This window comes from Drosophila serrata, unplaced genomic scaffold (assembly GCF_035046125.1).
Source record: "Drosophila serrata isolate PLE 108 unplaced genomic scaffold, ASM3504612v1 contig_142, whole genome shotgun sequence".
Taxonomy (NCBI): domain Eukaryota; kingdom Metazoa; phylum Arthropoda; class Insecta; order Diptera; family Drosophilidae; genus Drosophila; species Drosophila serrata.
This window is the reverse complement of record NW_028257040.1, coordinates 148,637-166,298: the sequence shown is the minus strand read 5'-3', so window position 1 is coordinate 166,298 and position 17,662 is coordinate 148,637. Positions and strand designations below refer to the sequence as shown.

The 17,662-nt window shown below is 39.3% G+C and overlaps 1 protein-coding gene and 1 pseudogene across 6 annotated transcripts in view; both read right to left on the bottom strand.

The window, feature by feature from the left end:
- The window catches only part of LOC147644590 (uncharacterized), a 223,398-nt gene that overhangs the window by 114,999 nt on the left and 90,737 nt on the right, over positions 1 to 17,662 (bottom strand). The gene's annotated exons all lie outside the window — the stretch shown is intronic.
- LOC147644595 (uncharacterized) lies at positions 4,496 to 17,575 on the bottom strand (annotated as a pseudogene).

The following is a 17,662-nucleotide window of genomic DNA, read 5'->3' as shown; positions in this document are numbered from 1 at the left end:
AAGAAGGCACCAGGAGTAGCCATCTCGCCTTTCCTGAACATTAATCAGGAACACAATATACTTAGCATCCCGTACATTCACCACTTGATTGAAAGTAACCTGGAGCATATCAAGAGATTCGGGGAAGATGTCAACAACTACCGCTCGCACCAGATAGTGCTAGTTGCGGGAGTAGTTTGCTGCGCGTTGATTTGTATCGGCCTCACTTATCGGCGAGTCACCCAGGCCAGGAGATCCACGGCCCAACTAAGGGAGGTGATTGCACAAATAGGACCGGCCGAGGGTGGCCTTAATCTTGAGGGGGGAGTAGTTAACTAAGTTAACCGGGCAACGGCAATGACCGATCGACCGAAAGCTCGCTCCGGCCAAATTGCTGACCCAGCGTCTGGCTGGAAGCTCGTGCATAGCCGGCAAGTACTGCCAATTGGAGTGGCCGCTATGGGACTTACGTTTGTTAGCTCTTAAGTTCAGTTCTGATTTTATATTTGACAAATAAAGAGCCATCGCTCATATACAAAACTCCGACGATCCGTCGTAAAACATTTATCATAGCAAATCTGTCTGAGTCTCTAGGCCAGCAGATAAAGAGGGACAGCCATCCCTCCAACCTAATCTACTTAACTGGATATTCAACGGCCAGCCGGCTAGAGGAAATCAAAGGGCATGTTTCTCCAACTTTATATCTCCAGCCTAAAGGAAATATCCGTGGGAGAGTAAAAATTGCCGACGGCAATTCATCGTCTTGTCCGTCGAACAACATTTAATTAATTTTTACATATCGAATGTTATCAAATACGCTGCAATGATTACGTGAAGAAACGCTCAAACTTATCCCAAGTATGGCGTCAGTTATCCACACAACATTTGGGCACCCATTTTTTACATAAATACATTCAATCTGGAGTTCTCTCCTTTGATAATATTAACAACCATTTAATTGTATCCGGTTATCTGCTTTTAAAATATTAGGAATAACACTATTGGTAATGGTCCACATGAAATAATTCATATCTACATAATATCATGGAATGGGAAGTATTATCTACGGAACTTAATAAACATAAAAATGATTTTGACAAATTATACTACCACTACAACAAAAAAAAAAATGACTACGATCTTATTTGATATCAGTAAAACAGCGGTATAATTTAAATATTTCAGTTCCGACTACCATGAATACCTCCTTGTCAGTCACAACTGAATCAGAGCCAACAGAATCAGCAGCAATCGTCTCAATTGAGCCAGAAGAGCTTTATTTCGCTAACACTTAAATATAAAACAGGACTTAAATAATCGTAATGTTACCGCTGCTTTAATGACAGATCAATGTTTTAAAGATTCTGTGATACGAACTAAAGTATTATAGATCAAGAAGGTCTGTAATAACATCACTATGCCTCAATCAAATATTAATTTTATTAACATTGTATCCAAGTTAATACCAGTTTTCGATGAAAATTTCAAAAGTTTTATTGAGGCACTACAAAAATTAGAATAAATTGTATTATATCACATAGGATAGACGGTATTAGGACGAAAGTTGGAAGGCGGTAGCTAGCTATGGTACACGTGGTGTGTCCCGGCTTTGGCTTGTCGGTATCTGGGAGTAGTATAGATGAGTAGACCACAGCGCTACATACAAACATCACAAGCATGGCAGCGAGGTGTTGGCCGCTGGCGGCAAATTGGTCGGGGTAACGCCTCTATGGTAACGGCTGCGACTACGAAATCATTCCCTATGGTTTCAGCCATACGTAGCCTCAATTAGTGAGCGCTTAGCAATTCATTTCCTTTTCGTAACACGTAATTAATATAACATCTTCTGAGGTAAATTTGTTTTGTCATATACTTAAGTCTAGCGTTATAAATACTAATAATATTGATATAGGCAATAAGAATAAAAAAGATAACACTAGCAAGCCTTAAATATCTGCGAAAATGCAATATCTATATATATATAAAAATGCTCTGTTCGTGTCTACATCCTTCATAGACTTGAAAAGTTCTGAACCGTTTAAGCCCAAATTTTTACACAACATGCGTTGAGGTTCCAGCTCGGTTATTGTCTACTTTTGATGTTGATAGCTTATCTGCGGTTGTGAATATATCAATTTTTTTAGCGTTTCTCCGTGCCCCTACTGCTGCGCCCTCTACAGGCAGCCAGCTGAATCAAAGCATTTCCTGTCAAACATTCAAAACATATTGAAATAAGAAATCTATACATCTATACATATATATATAAAGAGGAAAGGTTCGATTTTTTTGTTTGTTTGTATGAATTGAATAGGCTCCGAAAGTACTTGGCAGATTTGAAAAATTCTTTCACTGTTGGAAAGCTACATCATTCCTGAGTGACATAGGCTATATATTTCATTTTAAAAAAAAATAGGCATCCTTACTAAAATTACGATAACGTAATCCAAGGTGTTAAAAAAATATCAAAAAAATACCTTACATCGCGTGCGCTGCGAAAACTATTGATGATAGCACAAAATGATATACTACATTTTTTTAAAACACACCATTATCTAAAAAAAAATCAGCGGCAGCATATCTCTAACTATTACAGTCATGTCACAATAAGCGTTTTTTTTTATTGAAAAAAAAGAAATTAAAATACCACCGCTACAAAAATGGACCAGCAGGTGGTCAACTAGCTCATATACCGAGGATACCGATGATCCAAAATGATATGACAATCCCATTTAAACGGCTTCAATTTCCGGTAAAAACATCTTTCGCATTAACAACATTAAACAACATTAAACAGATATCATCAAGGCATGCTTGAAATCGTCTCCCATATGGACTACGATTGAAACATTAAAATTAAGGACAAATATGAGAGTTCATCTTCATGGAATCACTGATAGCGATTTCCCACAGCAACTGCTAAAACTTGGGGAAGGAATTTTTCCAACTCCAAATTTAAGCGGTCATTGTGACATTCTTCTGGATGAGTCTCTAGGCCAAATACTCCATAATTTGGAAAATTTAATAGATTCTGTATACCCTGATATCGAGAATTTGCACCAAAGAGACTTCCATTGGCTGTGTTCTCGAGCTATAGTATCACCTAAGAATAATACTGTCAATGAAATAAATAATCTGATTGTTCAAAAAGTCCCCGGCCAAACAAAAACATACAAATCGATCGACACTGTAACGAATATTGAAGATGCAGTCCATTATCCACAGGAATTTTTAAATTCGTTGAACCCTTCTGGACTGCCACCCCATGAATTGACGTTAAAAATCGGAATCCCAATCATGCGTTTAAGAAATTTAAACCCTCCGAGCATGTGTAATGGGACGAGGCTGCTTATTAAGGAGTTAAAGGACAATTTAATAGTAGCAACTATTATCACTGGCCCAGCAAGTGGTCAACTAGCTCATATACCGAGGATACCGATGATCCCAACTGATCTGCCAATCCCATTTAAACGGCTTCAATTTCCGGTAAAAACATCTTTCGCATTAACAATTAACAAGACCCAAGGCCAAACCTTCGAATTAGTAGGGATCGATCTGCGAAAGAAATGTTTTACTCATGGTCAACTGTATGTTGGTCTATCGCGAGTAGGAGCCCGTGAAAATCAATTTATTTTGCTGCCACAAAATAAAACAACATCAAATATTGTTTACAGAGAAGCTCTAACAAAATAAATGTATTTTCTTTTAGGGTTATGACCTCAATAATTGAAAAAAAAAAAATAATAATAAAAGGATGAATATGTGTAATATTATTATTATTATTATGAATGTGTTCAAATTGACAAATCTAAATGTAATGTTTAATGCCCGTGCGAAGCCGGGACGGGCCGCTAGTACTTTATAATTTCATGTCTCTGTTAAACAATTTCTATTGGATTTCCGATAAATTCAAAAAGGGTAAACAAAGGCAACCGAGAAGAGGAAAAAAAAATTATCTGCTGATCAATGTGTGGATTTGACAACTCTCTGTCCCTATCTTACGTTCCACTTTCGCAACCGTTTAGGTTGTACATATGCTACTTCGTCTTCTTATCCCCAAAAGTTCATTTACAACTACAGTAGGCAACCAAAAAACTACCCAACGGTGACGAGCAAAGGAAAATAAGAAACGTTGTTGTTTTACTCACAACCATGATCCTGCGGAAAGCGCTTCCCTCGTTAAAAAATTATGAAACACAAGAAACAAAAAAAAACTTCAATTGCTAACTCAAGACATTTCCCTTACTCGCTTATTCCAAATCTCTCTCCAGAGAGGATGGAAATTGGAGATACACATTTTCACATTTCGTCATATTAACAGGAGCAGCATTAGACTAAGTCAGGAACCTGGTAAAAATTCCAGATTGAGAAACATTCAATCGACAATTTAAGCACTACTTTGTACCGCCAGACTGCGGGAAATCTCACCTTTCAAAGACTACCTCAGACTAGCAATGAAATTCGTAGGCAGTCTCTGCCTGCACTTGAAACGCTTGGATACGAATATCAGTGGCGTCATCTAGGAGTCAGTAAGTGAGTTGGTAAGCGACCCCTGGGGGTAGGCATAGGAGGGTTGCGGAGACAAAATCTAAAGTTAATAGTGACACTCAGGAAGATCCGGAAAGATGAAAAAAAGAAAACATTTTGGTAAGCGAGAGCTTTGAAATAAGCACGGTGCTAAAAAAAATCTTCTTTAGGAGTATTGGCGGCCGTAAGTTTTCTTTGCCAAATTGGGCAGCAGAAAAAAAACGCTACCCAAAGCAGAGGAGATGAAGAAGCGGTATTCTTCTAAGTGCGGGAGACCGGCGTCGGAAGGAGGAGGAGGAGCGGATAACTTAACTAAACTAACTAAATTTAAGCATTCCGGAAAAGGGCCAAATTTTCGGTAGGATAGGAGTAAAATTTTGCTTTACAGCCTCCTCATCAACAGCTCTACGCAGGAAATCGCTTTCTTCGCGGGATAATAACTGAGTGAGTAAGTGTGCTGGCTCGACGCCTTTAATTTGCAGTTACGGCCCAAATGCGCCATATAAAGCCCACCTAATATTTGAGTCGCAATTTCGTAAAAAAGAAAGACCCAAGAATGTAATCTTAAAGTAAGAAAGGAAAAAATATTAGGCTTTTGATTATTTTTTTCCTTTCTTACTTTAAGCTTACATTCCTGGCTCTTTCTTTTATACGAAATTGGAACTCAAATCTTAGGTGGGCTAGAAATCTAGTTTAGAGGTTCACAACTCTTTGCTCTATACTTTTGATCGCTACACTGAGAGAAATGTTGTTTTTGTTCGAATGTTTGCAAATGATACATTTTTATTACCCTTGCAGTATATATATATATATATATATATATATATATATAGTATATATATTCTTATCAGGATAACGGCCGAGTCGATCTAGCAATGTACGTCTGTCCTTTTCTACGCAACTATCTTCTCTAGTTTTGAAGCCATCTGAATGAAACTTTGTAGTTAGATTCTATATGCTCTCACTCGTATATACATGTATGTCGGAACGGGCCGGATCAGTAGACTATATCATATAGCTGCCATTGGAATGATCGGAAAATTTTTACAAAAAAAAATTATAACATTTTCAATTTTCAACAGAATGTGATCAAATTTGAGATATAGCCATTTTATATTACTGTACATTTTTATATATCATATATCTCCCATAGGAACGATCAAGAAATTAAAATAATTAAAAATTAAAACTTCAGTTTTCAATTAATTTAATACCATTAAAAATTATAAAAACTTAAGATGTTGCCATTTTATAATATTCTACAGTTTTATGTAAAATTTTATGAAAATCGGTCTTCTTTATCTTATAGCTTCAATAGGAATGATCGAGAAATTAGTATAATTAAAAATTAAAACTTTTCAGTTTTTAACAGCTTTTAATTAAACTTAAGCTATAGCCATTTCATATTATTCTACAACTTTGTGTTAAGTTATATAAAAATCGAACTACTATCATATACATAGATGCAATAGAAACGTTCGAGAAATTAATACCATTAAAAATTATAACTTTCTCAGTTTTCAACAGATTTTTGTCAAACTCAAGTTATATCCATTTCATATTATTTTTACATTTTGTGTAACATCTTATGAAAATCGGACTACAATGTCAAATATAGCATTTTATATTAGTCTTAAATTTTGTGTCAACTTTAATGAAAATCGGCAGAGCGTCGCATCTGTAGAAGTCGAAGTCGGCGCGTTGATGACATGTTGATGACAGTGGCCTATTGATGACACGCGGTACTGCAGGGAAGCATCTGGTGAAATTCCAACGACAGTATACACATACACTCATACCAACATCCACACACTGTGAGTGTGCGCCAACACGGCCCTCCTGACCATTACACGACCTCGTGCAATTTTTCCAAAAATGTTTTGTTACCATTCAATCAACTTATAACAGTTTATTTAAATAAAACTTCTCATTTCTCATCTAACGTTATAATTTGTATTAAAAATTACATCTTCATATTTCTGTGTTTTTCTCTTAACTAATACAACTTCTTTTCTTTGACATTGCTCATTTTTACAATATCATTAACCATTCAGTTTTTACATTATATTATCTATTGCGCCACACGCCATAATCAAAACAATTGTTTTGCACTTGTGCTTACATTATTTATTACATATTAGAAATTTCATTATTAGCCCTTAAGGAACCTGTACTGTCTCTTGCAACAGTTTCTCTTTACATGATTTCATTACTGTCTCTTTCAACAGTGTCTTTTTCATTACTGTCTCTTTCAACAGTGTCTTTTTCAATTATTTCATTACTGTCTCTTTTAACAGTTTCTGTTTCAATTTCATTATTTAAATCCTTATTACAACTTTCAAATTCAACTGGTATTTGTCCATCTGACATTTTTCTTATGTCATCATAAGCATATTTATATTTTCTATTATTTTTCAAAGACCTGAGCATATATCTATCCCCCTCTAACAATTCAGTTATTTGAAAAGGCCCCCTAAACTTTGTTTGATGCCTCTCTTAATTTTTTAACAATACGAAATCTCCAACCTTGTATCCAACAACTATAGCCTTGTTTTTATCAAATTGCTCCTTGTTATGTGCTGCTGCAGCTAAAATATTTTGACCTGCTCGTGCTCTCATTTCTGCCAACCCCCTTCCACCATATAACAGGGTGGAAGCAATCCCGACGGGCAGGCAACATCACCAATAAATAATTCTAAAGGGCTTGCCTTTGTCACTCGACTAACCGTACAGTTCAAAGCTAATTGAACTCCTAAGGCATCTTGCCAAGATCGATTGCTAGTTTCAACGGAAGTTAATAAGTTCTTTAGGATGCTCATAATGCGTTCAACTTGTCCATTCGCTCTACTTGCACCTGTCGCAATCAAATGGAATTTAATTTATTGTTGTGAATAAAACTCACTAAATCTTGTGCTGGCGAAACTGCCCTGATCCGCTATCATGCGGTTTGGTACTCCAAACGGAGAAATAGCCGACGTGACAGCATTAATGCAATTTTAAGCATCAATTTTAAGCGTGTGGGTTAAATAAACAAATTTAGTAAAGGCATCCACCTGAACAATGATATACTCTTTTTGAGCAGACTTACCACTCAACTTCCCAGTTATGTCGATGTGAATGGTGTGCTAAGGTGTATTTACTTTTGGTATTGGATGAAGACTTACTTGAACTTTACCCAAAGAAATCTTTGACATTTTACACGTAATACAGTTCTCAACGAACTTCCGAATGTACTTGGACATGGTATCGAACCAGGCCTTATCTAAGGTCTTCTCCCATCCTAAATGCATGATGAACTCATGGATCTGATTTATTACGGACCATCTAAATGATCGAGGAACAATTGATAAAGATCTACCATTTCGCTGGATTTTTCGAAATAATATTCCTGCTCTCAACTCGTAAGTTTTAGCAATGTCATCAGCAAGTGAATTTTTTTTTTTCAATTTATTTACAATATTAACAATTTCAGAATCTTGACGTTGTTCGGCCAAAAGCCAATTGCCCGAAATTTCTACAAAATTAACTCGTTTTTCTGGAATTTTCAACTCTGCTGAAGTGAGATTTCTTGAAAAGAAGTCAACATGAGACATTCGTTTACCTTCTTTGTGTTGTATTTCAAATGTAAAAGACTGTAAACACGCCCACCATCTTTGCTCTCTGGGACATACATAGATCCTATTTAGTTCTTGATGCTTTTAGTGAGTAACAATCAGTGAAGACAACAAAATTTCTACCCAATAAATAAGGGCGAAAATGTTGTATAGACAAAACAACGGCAAGAGTTTCTAATTCATAGGAATGATACCGCGATTCAGCAGGAGAAGCAGCCTTACTAAAATATTCAATGACATGAGACTTGTTGTTGATTTTGTGTAACAAAATGGCAACGTATCCCCTAGAACTTGCATCGGTATGCAACTCAATAGGATGGTGCAGATCAAAAATGACTAAGGCTGGCATTTGTGTAAAATAGAAATAATTTTCTGTCTAATTTCTTCATGTTCCGATCTCCAAACAAAATCATTCTTCTCCGAAGTCAAAAGGTACAACGGTTTCATAAAACAGGAAAAACCTTGCATAAATTGCCTGAAATAAGACGCTAATCCAATAAATTGGCGTAAAGCAGAAACTGACTGAGGAGATGGCAAGGTAGTTAACGTTGTAACTTTAAGCGAATTCGGACGGATTTCACTTGCACTCACTTCATATCCTAGATATTGAACTGTTGACTTAAGAAAAGGACATTTTTTTATATTGAATGAGAATTCAGCGCTCGTGAGAAAATTAAGAGTAATTTGCAACCTTTCCAAGGCCTCACTTTTTGTTGCAGCAGCCACCATTACGTCATCCATATAAAGGAAAACAAACGTATTTGCAAGGTGCTTGCATGACTGTGCGTTGAAATACTGATGGTGCGTTTGTGAGACCAAAAGGCATTGCCAAAAATTCATATTGCCCGTCTGGAGTGACAAATGCTGTACACTCTACCGATTCTTTGTGCATGAGAATTTGGTAATACATACTTGCCATGTCTAAACATGTAAAATATTTCGCTCCATAAAGTCTGGCAATCTGGTCCGATATGAGGGGCAAGGGATATCTATCTGCAACTGTATTAGAATTTAATTCACGGTAATCAACACACAAACGATGAGTACCGTCTGTTTTGTTAACCAACACTATGGGTCTTGCATATGGTGGGCAACTTGGCTGTATAATTTTACATTATTATAATTCATTAATCTTGTTTCGTACCAATTCCCTTTCATTTGGGCTAAGCCGATATGGTCTTCTTTGAACAATTTATCTTGTGTCTACTAGTTTAATTTTCATTTCACCCGAACTAACTCTAGTCGAGGGAATTCCACTAATTAAAGATTTTGAATATTTTTCCAATAAATCTTTTAATTTATCTTTATCTTCCCCAACAAGATCAGTATTTAACTCACAAAATTTCTCATAATTTGAATAATAGTTTACAATTTTTGATCTAATAATTTCGAATTTTCCTGGTGATATTATAACATTAAATCCAGGGGACAGTACTTCTCGACCAATAATAATCTCATTCCTCAAATACTCATTATCCAAAACATGAAACGAAACTTCAATATAATGTTGGTTCATTTTTACGTTGCAAAGTATTTGCAATGTACTGTATATGCCGCCACTACCAATACCCTTCAACATCTCTACTTTGTTAATTCTTTTACCAACTAATTTGTCACTTATCTTTTATTTTATTAATGATCATTCCGCTCAGGAGTCGAACGTTGTTATAAACGTCTCACCTCGATGAACCATCTCTCCTTTGGGCTCAACAACTTCGCAGAGCTCCACTCTTTTCATCCTTGACCTTGTCCACTTTGGGCTTACTGAAATGTGTTGAAATATGACCAAGTTCCACACTTAAAGTAGGTTTTATGTTGTAGCATGAGACGAAGGATGATTTTGTTGCTGTTTAGCTCGACATTCCATTATCTTGTGGCTTTATTTTCCACAGAAATGACATTTTAATGTTGAAAGTTTCGAACTCTTTATGTCAGGTGACGATATTTCCTCTTGTAAATTTTTCTTTCTCTTGTTGAACGCGAATGCTTTAAGCTCGGTTTGCAACTCACTTCTGGTGCGCATACTTGAAGTAAAGGTTAAACGCTGCAATCTGTTATCAACCTGAGCCATCTTCGCAAGCGTCACAGAAACTGCAATTTCCTCTACGTTTATGTCACGCCATTTCGTGATAAGTGACGTCACTTACGACTAGCATAATTGGAGAGGCATTCGCCATCGGTCGGACAATTAGCTAACATTGACAGAAACATGGCCGCTGGCGTTTCTACAATGCCAAAATGCTGCATGAAAAGTTCTTTAAATTGGTCCCAAGTTATCTCAGAATAACATATTTGCGCACGCACTTTCCAACGATGCACTCAAAGCCATTACCAACTCGTTGCCTTTTACAGTATTTTCTGCCAAAATTATATTTACGGTTGAAAACCACACCGACGCGTCGGCGTCATCAAGGTCTGCATTGAATTTTGGAAGCACAATTGTTTTTTTATTTGTTGTTTCAGGTGTCGCCGATTGTGCAGCTTCAATATGCTCGATCAAGTTTTTATTTTGCATTTCCACAAAAATTCGCCATGGTCCATCTGAATCATTAGGTAGCGAGCCAGATCCCACTTCTGATGTTGCAGCACCGTAACTTGCCGACATCGTAATAGCATAGCGAGTTTCGGTTTCGCACACGCGACGATCTATACGCAACTGCCTGCGTCGTCCCTTCTTTTCTCTATGCTTACCACCGAACCACACTCGACGACAGCGACACTACGCTGTCGCCCTGCTAAAACGACGCTTCTTAAAGCGACAACATACACACAACCAATCACAGCACATTTAGTGACTGATGCAATATCCCTATAATGATGAAATTAAGCATCTGGTGAAATTCTAACGACAGCATACCCATACACTCCTAGTCATTGAAGCACTATATGCAAAGGTATATAAACTTCGGCGTGCCGAAGTTAGCTTCCTTTCTTATTTTTTACCCTCAATATATATATATAATTTATATTTTCTGGATTCCAAGTCATCGAAGTTCTATCTGCAAGGGTATATAAACTTCGGCGTGCCGAAGTTAGCTTCATTTCTTGTTTTATATTTATATCGCTTCACGATTAAAATACCATCATTGTCGCTTAATAGTTTAAGTTTTGATATACGTTTTATGGAGAATGTTTAATACAGAGTTTAGAGTTTCGAATTTCATAGATGTCAGTTTTAGATCGTAAGGAATAAACTTTTTATAATGAGGTGAACAGCAGTATTCAATTTGTCTTCAGCTAGCCGACCTTCCTTAGGGATGTCCTGATCAGGGCTCTGAAGGGGTCAATAAAAGGCATTTAGGATGGGATGACCGTGGAAGGGAGGGCAAAGCCGCTTCAACTCCATTAGGAGTTGTCCATCCAGTTGTTGTCTCAGTGTATGTGTTTGTTTGGTTATCTATTTTATCTTGTCGTATCACGCATTTATTTTAACTGTGAGATTCGGTTGACAGGCAATACCTACTGAGGCAAGAATTCCACCAATAGCCGACGAGCCCGAGTACAAAAACAATTGCCACGATCGTTACACATTTCAAAAAACCTGCAAAAGAACATCGTGCACAACAATGCAACAACCCCTCAATTCTTCCTTCTTTCCTTTTTATACCCTTGCAGGGTATTATAAATTCTGTCAGAAGTTTGCAACGCACTGAAGGAGGCACCTTCGACTATATAAATTATATATATTCTTGATCAGGACCAACAGCCGAGTCGATCTAGCCATGTCCGTCTGTCCGTCAGTCCGTCTGTCCTTCTGTCCGTTTCTACGCAAACTAGTCTCTCAGATTTGAAGCTATCTGAATGAAACTTAGTAGTTAGTCTTCTATATACTCTCACTCATATATATGTCGAAACAGGCCGGATCGGACGACTATATCATATAGCTGCCATAGGAAGGATCGGAAAATGTTTACAAAAAAAATTATAACATTTTCAGTTTTCAACAGAATGTAATCAAATTTGAGATATACCAATTTTATATTACACTAAACTTTTGCGTACAATTTAATGAAAATCGGACTTCTATATCATACAGCTCCCATAGGAACGATCGAGAAATGAATACAAAAACTATAAAAACTATAACTTTTTTAGTTTTCAACAGATTTTGATCAAATTTGAGATATAGCCATTTTATATTAGTCTTAAATTTTGTGTCAACTTTAATGAAAATCGGACGATTATATCATATAGGTGCCATACAAACGATTATTAGATGTAGAGGAAAAAGGAAAATTTAATGAAAATCTGATGAAAACTGAAAAAGTTATAATTATACCCCTGCTTGGTATTATAATTTCAGTCAAAAGTTTGCAACGCACTGAAGGAGGCACCTTCGACCATATAAAGCATATAGTCTTGATCAGGATCAACAGCCGAGTCGATCTAGCCATGTCCGTCTGTCCGTTTCTACGCAAACTAGTCTCTCAGTTTTGAAGCTTTCTGAATGAAACTTTGTAGTTAGTCTTCTTTATACTCTCACACGTATGTATGTCGGAACGGGCCGGATCAAACGAATTTATCATTTGGCTTCCATAATGATCGGAAAATTTTACAAAAAAATTATAACATTTTCAGTTTTCAAAAGAATGTGATCAAATTTGAGATATAGCCATTTCATATTACTTTACATTTTTGTGTTTAATTTTATGTATGTATTTTATATGTCATATAGCTCCCATAGGAACGATCGAGAAATTAATACAATTAAAAATTAAAGCTTTTCAAGTTTTCAATCAAATTAATACCATTATAAATTATAAAAACTTAAGATATTGCTATTTTTTAATATTCTACAGTTTTATGTAACATTTTATGAAAAGCGGACTACTATATCATATAGCTGCAATAGAAACGATCGAGAAATTAGTATAATTAAAAATTACAAATTTTCAGTATTTAACAGCTTTTTATCAAACTTAAGCTATAGCCTTTTTTATATTATTTTACAATTTTGTGTAAAATTATATGAAAATCGAACTACTATATCATATACATAGCTGCAATAGAAACGTTCGAGAAATTAATACCATTAAAAAATATAACTTTCTCAGTTTTCAACAGATTTTTGTCAAACTCAAGTTATATCCATTTCATATTATTCTTAAATTTTGTGTAAAATTTTACGAAAATCGGGCTACTATATCCTATATCTCCCATAGGAACGATCGAGAAATTAATGGGTAGGTTATAGTGGTGGGGCCCATTGCTGTGGCCTCCAATAAGGGTAAGATCCTTTTTGATCCACTCCCTCTGTTTGTTGTTGTTGTTCACTATCAGTACCACCCAGAGTCAGTAAGGAAACCTAGGATTGCTGAAACTTTCAGCTTTCCTATACTTCCCAGTGACTCCATCTGGTAGGCACCAAAGTGGCGAAGTCTGATGTGGTTTAGCGGTGGGCAGAAGCAGAGCAGATGATCCGGTGTCTCTTGCTCTGTAAGTTGCTTACAGCTTCTACAGATTGTATTGTATGGCAGTCCCAACTTCATTGCGTGCGAACCGATCGCCCAATGTCCCGTGGTGAGTGCCATGATCCTGCTAATATCCCGCTTGCTGTTAGATAGCAGTTCACTGGTTCGTTTCTTGTCGTACCTCGGCCAACATTCCCTTGACCTTCTGTTATCGCTCTTACTTTGCCATTCTTTATTAGCTATCTGCTTAAAGTGATCATGGATCCTTGTCTGGATCGCGTTTAGGGAGTTCGGTATTTCGAAGTCTGAACTTAGGCCTGCCGAGCCTGCACGGGCTAGTTCGTCTGCCTTCTCATTTCCTGGGATCTCGTTTTGTCCCGGCACCCATGTTATTTGTACCTTACTTTTGTCAGCAAGTCTATTAAGGGCCTTCTTGCATTCTGCCACTAGTCGTGAGTTCGTTTTCACGCAGCTAGGGATTATATAGCCGCTTGGCTATCCGAGTAGATCCGCACTCTGAGGTCCTGCCTTAAGAAAAGTTTCAACTGCATCCCTTATGGCTAGTAACTCAGTCTGAAAGACCGTTGCTGAGTTAGAGAGATTGAAAGCCTTTTCAATTCCTCAATTTTTAGCGTAGATCCCAGACCCTACTCCGCAGCTCATTTTTGAGCCATCGGTGTAGAGGGACACCTCGTTCTCCACTACTACTTTGCCCCTACTCTAGTCTTCCGTTGATGGGTATGAAGTCGACAATGCGTTCTCGAAGTTCATCTCCGCGATCATGTAGTCGGTCTTAACGTCTATGTTAATGCCGCTGCTCCCAAGGATCCTGCCGTGCCCGGCGCCTTATTCCCTCCAGCAATTGCTTGCCTTCAGTCTTACTGCGCTCTGTGCTGCAATGTCCTTCACGAACAGTTCAATCGGCATTATATTCAGGATAGCGTTGAGAGCAGCTGCGGGGCATGAGCGCATTGCACCCACGGCCCCGCACTCGCTGCCCGTTGTATCCTTGTCAGCTTCGTTCTGTTGTAAGCGCTAGTTAGTGCCGGACACTATACTAGTGCTCCGTATGTTAGTATTGGCCTTACAACAGCTGTGTAGAGCCATAAAATTATCTTTGGGTGCAGTCCCCATTTCTTCCCAAAAATTTTCCTGCAGGAGTGGAATGCAATGCTTGCTTTCCCTACTCTTTCTGCAATGTTTTCTTTCCATGAGAGCTTTTTATCCGGAATTACTCCTAGATACTTCGCTCGATCCGTTAGTTTTAGCTCCATGTCGTTTATAATGGGCATGTTGAAGGATGGTATCTTAGTTTGACGTGTGAAGAGCATAAGCTCTTTCTTAGTGGAGTTGATACCCAGTCTGCCGGTTTTTGCCCATTTATTTAATCGACCTAGCGCACCCGTCAAGATTTCGCTAATAACGTCATGGTAATGTCCTGATACTAGCAGTACTACGTCGTCTGCGTATGCAACTGCTATAACTCCACCCGTATTGAGCTCTTTTAATATGGCGTTCATATTTTGAGCCAGAGTAGGGGCGATAATACCCCGCCCTGAGGTGTGCCTCTCTGCACAGTCCGCGTGAGGTGAGTGCCACTCAGTTCGGTTGTGATCGTCCTGCTCTTTAGCATGACCCCGATCAATTCTCTGATGGCTCTGTCAAAACTTAACAAGTTTAGGGAGCCCAGGATAGAGTCGGGGTTTAGGTTATTGAACGCGCCTTCGATGTCTAGGAAGCCGGCCATCGTGTATTGCTTGTGTTGTAATGTCTTCTCGACATGATGTACTACTACGGGTAGTGCAGTTTCCGTTGATTTTCCTTTGCGGTACGCATGCTGCGCATCCGAGAGTTGATGTCCCTCTAGAGACATCCGGATGTGGACGTCCAGGAGTCTTTCTAGTGTCTTCAGGGCGAAGGAGGTGAGACTTATCGGTCTATAATTATTTGCTAGGATATGCCCCCTTCTGCCCGGTTTCGGTATAAAAATGACTTTTGCCTCCCTCCACAGGAGTGGGATGTGCGTCAGTTTTAAACAAGCTTTATTAAACATGGCTTTTAGCCATTTGAAAATGCTATCCTTGGCTGATTGCAACATATCCAGTTTTAAGCCGTCTGGGCCCGTCTGCCTTCTAGTGACTCGCAGTAGTTTTGCCAGGACTCTTTCTTGGCCTTGTATACTGCCTTTTTATAAGATTTTTGTGCTTCTTTGTATGATTTCCAATTCCAGGTTACAAAGCTATTGTTGAAGGACTATCTCACGCTCTTTCTGAGCTCGCTTAGTTCCTTTGTCTACCACGGTGAGTAATGCTTCTTCGAGAATGTTAGCTTACAAGTCTCTTTGAAGTCGTTGTTCAGGATATTTATTTCAAAGAAAATGTACTTATGATCTGAGAAGGAGTGTTTTGTCGAACCCTCCAGTTCTCGACTCTGTAATTATTGTGTTCCATTTGTAAGGTGAGATCTAACACCTCTTTCCAACCTTGAAAAGTTTCCGTGTTTGGAAAGATGAAGGTCGTCGTACTACCCTTATTACATACCGTAACGTTACTTAAAATGATACTATCAAAGAGTGATTTATCTCTGTTGTTTGTCTCTGAACTCCCCCAGAGCGTGTGCCTCGCATTTGCATCACACCCGACCACCAGGGTTTTTTTTCATTATTTCGGTCTATTGCAGCAGCTTGACTACCGGCTCAGGCGGGGCCGGCTCGTCATGGGCCATGTACGCCGATGATATGGTGACTCCGCTCCCATCCGCCGCCACGAATCTGGCCACTGCTAGGTCATTTGTGCTGAGATTGGGACAGAGAAAAGCAATAAAATGATTCTTAATTACAATGCAAGCTCTCGACCTACCATTCGAGTTTGTGCACAATAGTGTGTATCCTTGGATCCTTAGTCCAGCGACTTGCCCGTCCCTGATTCAATGCTCCTGTATCAAACGGATGTCGATATCTCTCTCCCTTAGAAGGATAGTGAGTTTTGCTGAAGCGTGAGAGCTGCGCTTCAGATTAATCTGCACGACTTTCGACATCGATGTTGGTGGGGGTGGCGTCAGGAGATTTGTCGACGATGACCATGTCATCCAACAGTTTGTTGGTGTCATCGACCTCCTCCAATATGTCGTCCGGCTCGGCCAAGAAGACCTTGTAGTCTTTGGCCTTCAGCTGAGGCAGGAAGCGCTGGTTTATCATCAGGAGAAAAGATTGGCTCACCTTCATCTCCAGTTCAGCTCTGAGGATGGTCCAGTCCTCTTTATGGATGTCTGGGTTCTGGGCCCTCAGACAGGCAATCACCCTGGCTTGGTCGGTTCGCCCCTTTGGTAACCAGATTCGAGCTCTGGGTCTCCTTGGGATCTCCCTGGCGTGAACGAGCCTAATCTTAAGGCCAGCCCATGTGTCGCTGATCTTAGCCACACACTTCGCTAGGAAGCTTCGGGAGAACCCGTCGTCGCACCTGATGACCCGGTGCCCCCTGACCACGTCTGTGGAGTCGAAGGAGAGGATGGGACAGGTCGGCATGCTAACCAACCTGTCGGTCACCATGTCGGCCAACTTGGCCTCGATCTCCTCTCACTTCTCCGACGGCAGGCGACCGTCGTCTTGGAGCTCGTTTGGAGCGACTCTTCTTCGTCGATCTGCGATACAATGTCAGATGCCGCGACCAACCTCGGCCTCAGCATCTCCTTCTCGTCCTTCGTTGACAGTTTTTGGGGTTTATCCTCTGCCGGGAGTTCCGAAGCTCGTTTTGTATTATTCATTTCATATCATGACCGCCAGCTTTGCTCGTCTTGGCAAGCGCAGCGGGCCAGAGGGGGTTTGGGACTTTGAAGATAGCTCGACCGCAACTTCGCCCCAAAGCTGCGTCAAGGCCACTTACGACCCAGGGTTGCCTGGCCCTGGGAAGGCTCCGTGCAGACACAGCTGGCTTAACCCCTCAGCTGCGAACCTGGAAATCAGTGTGCACGGGTCGCATCACACACCTGACTAGAGGGGAGGCTGATTAAAGACTTGCCAAAGTCCACCAGACTACAATTGGTCAGCATCCCTGATCGAGCCTCGACTGGGGACCCGTCTCCAGCCGCCCTCGCTTGGAGAGTATAGCCGCACTACCGATAGTGTACACAGTTACG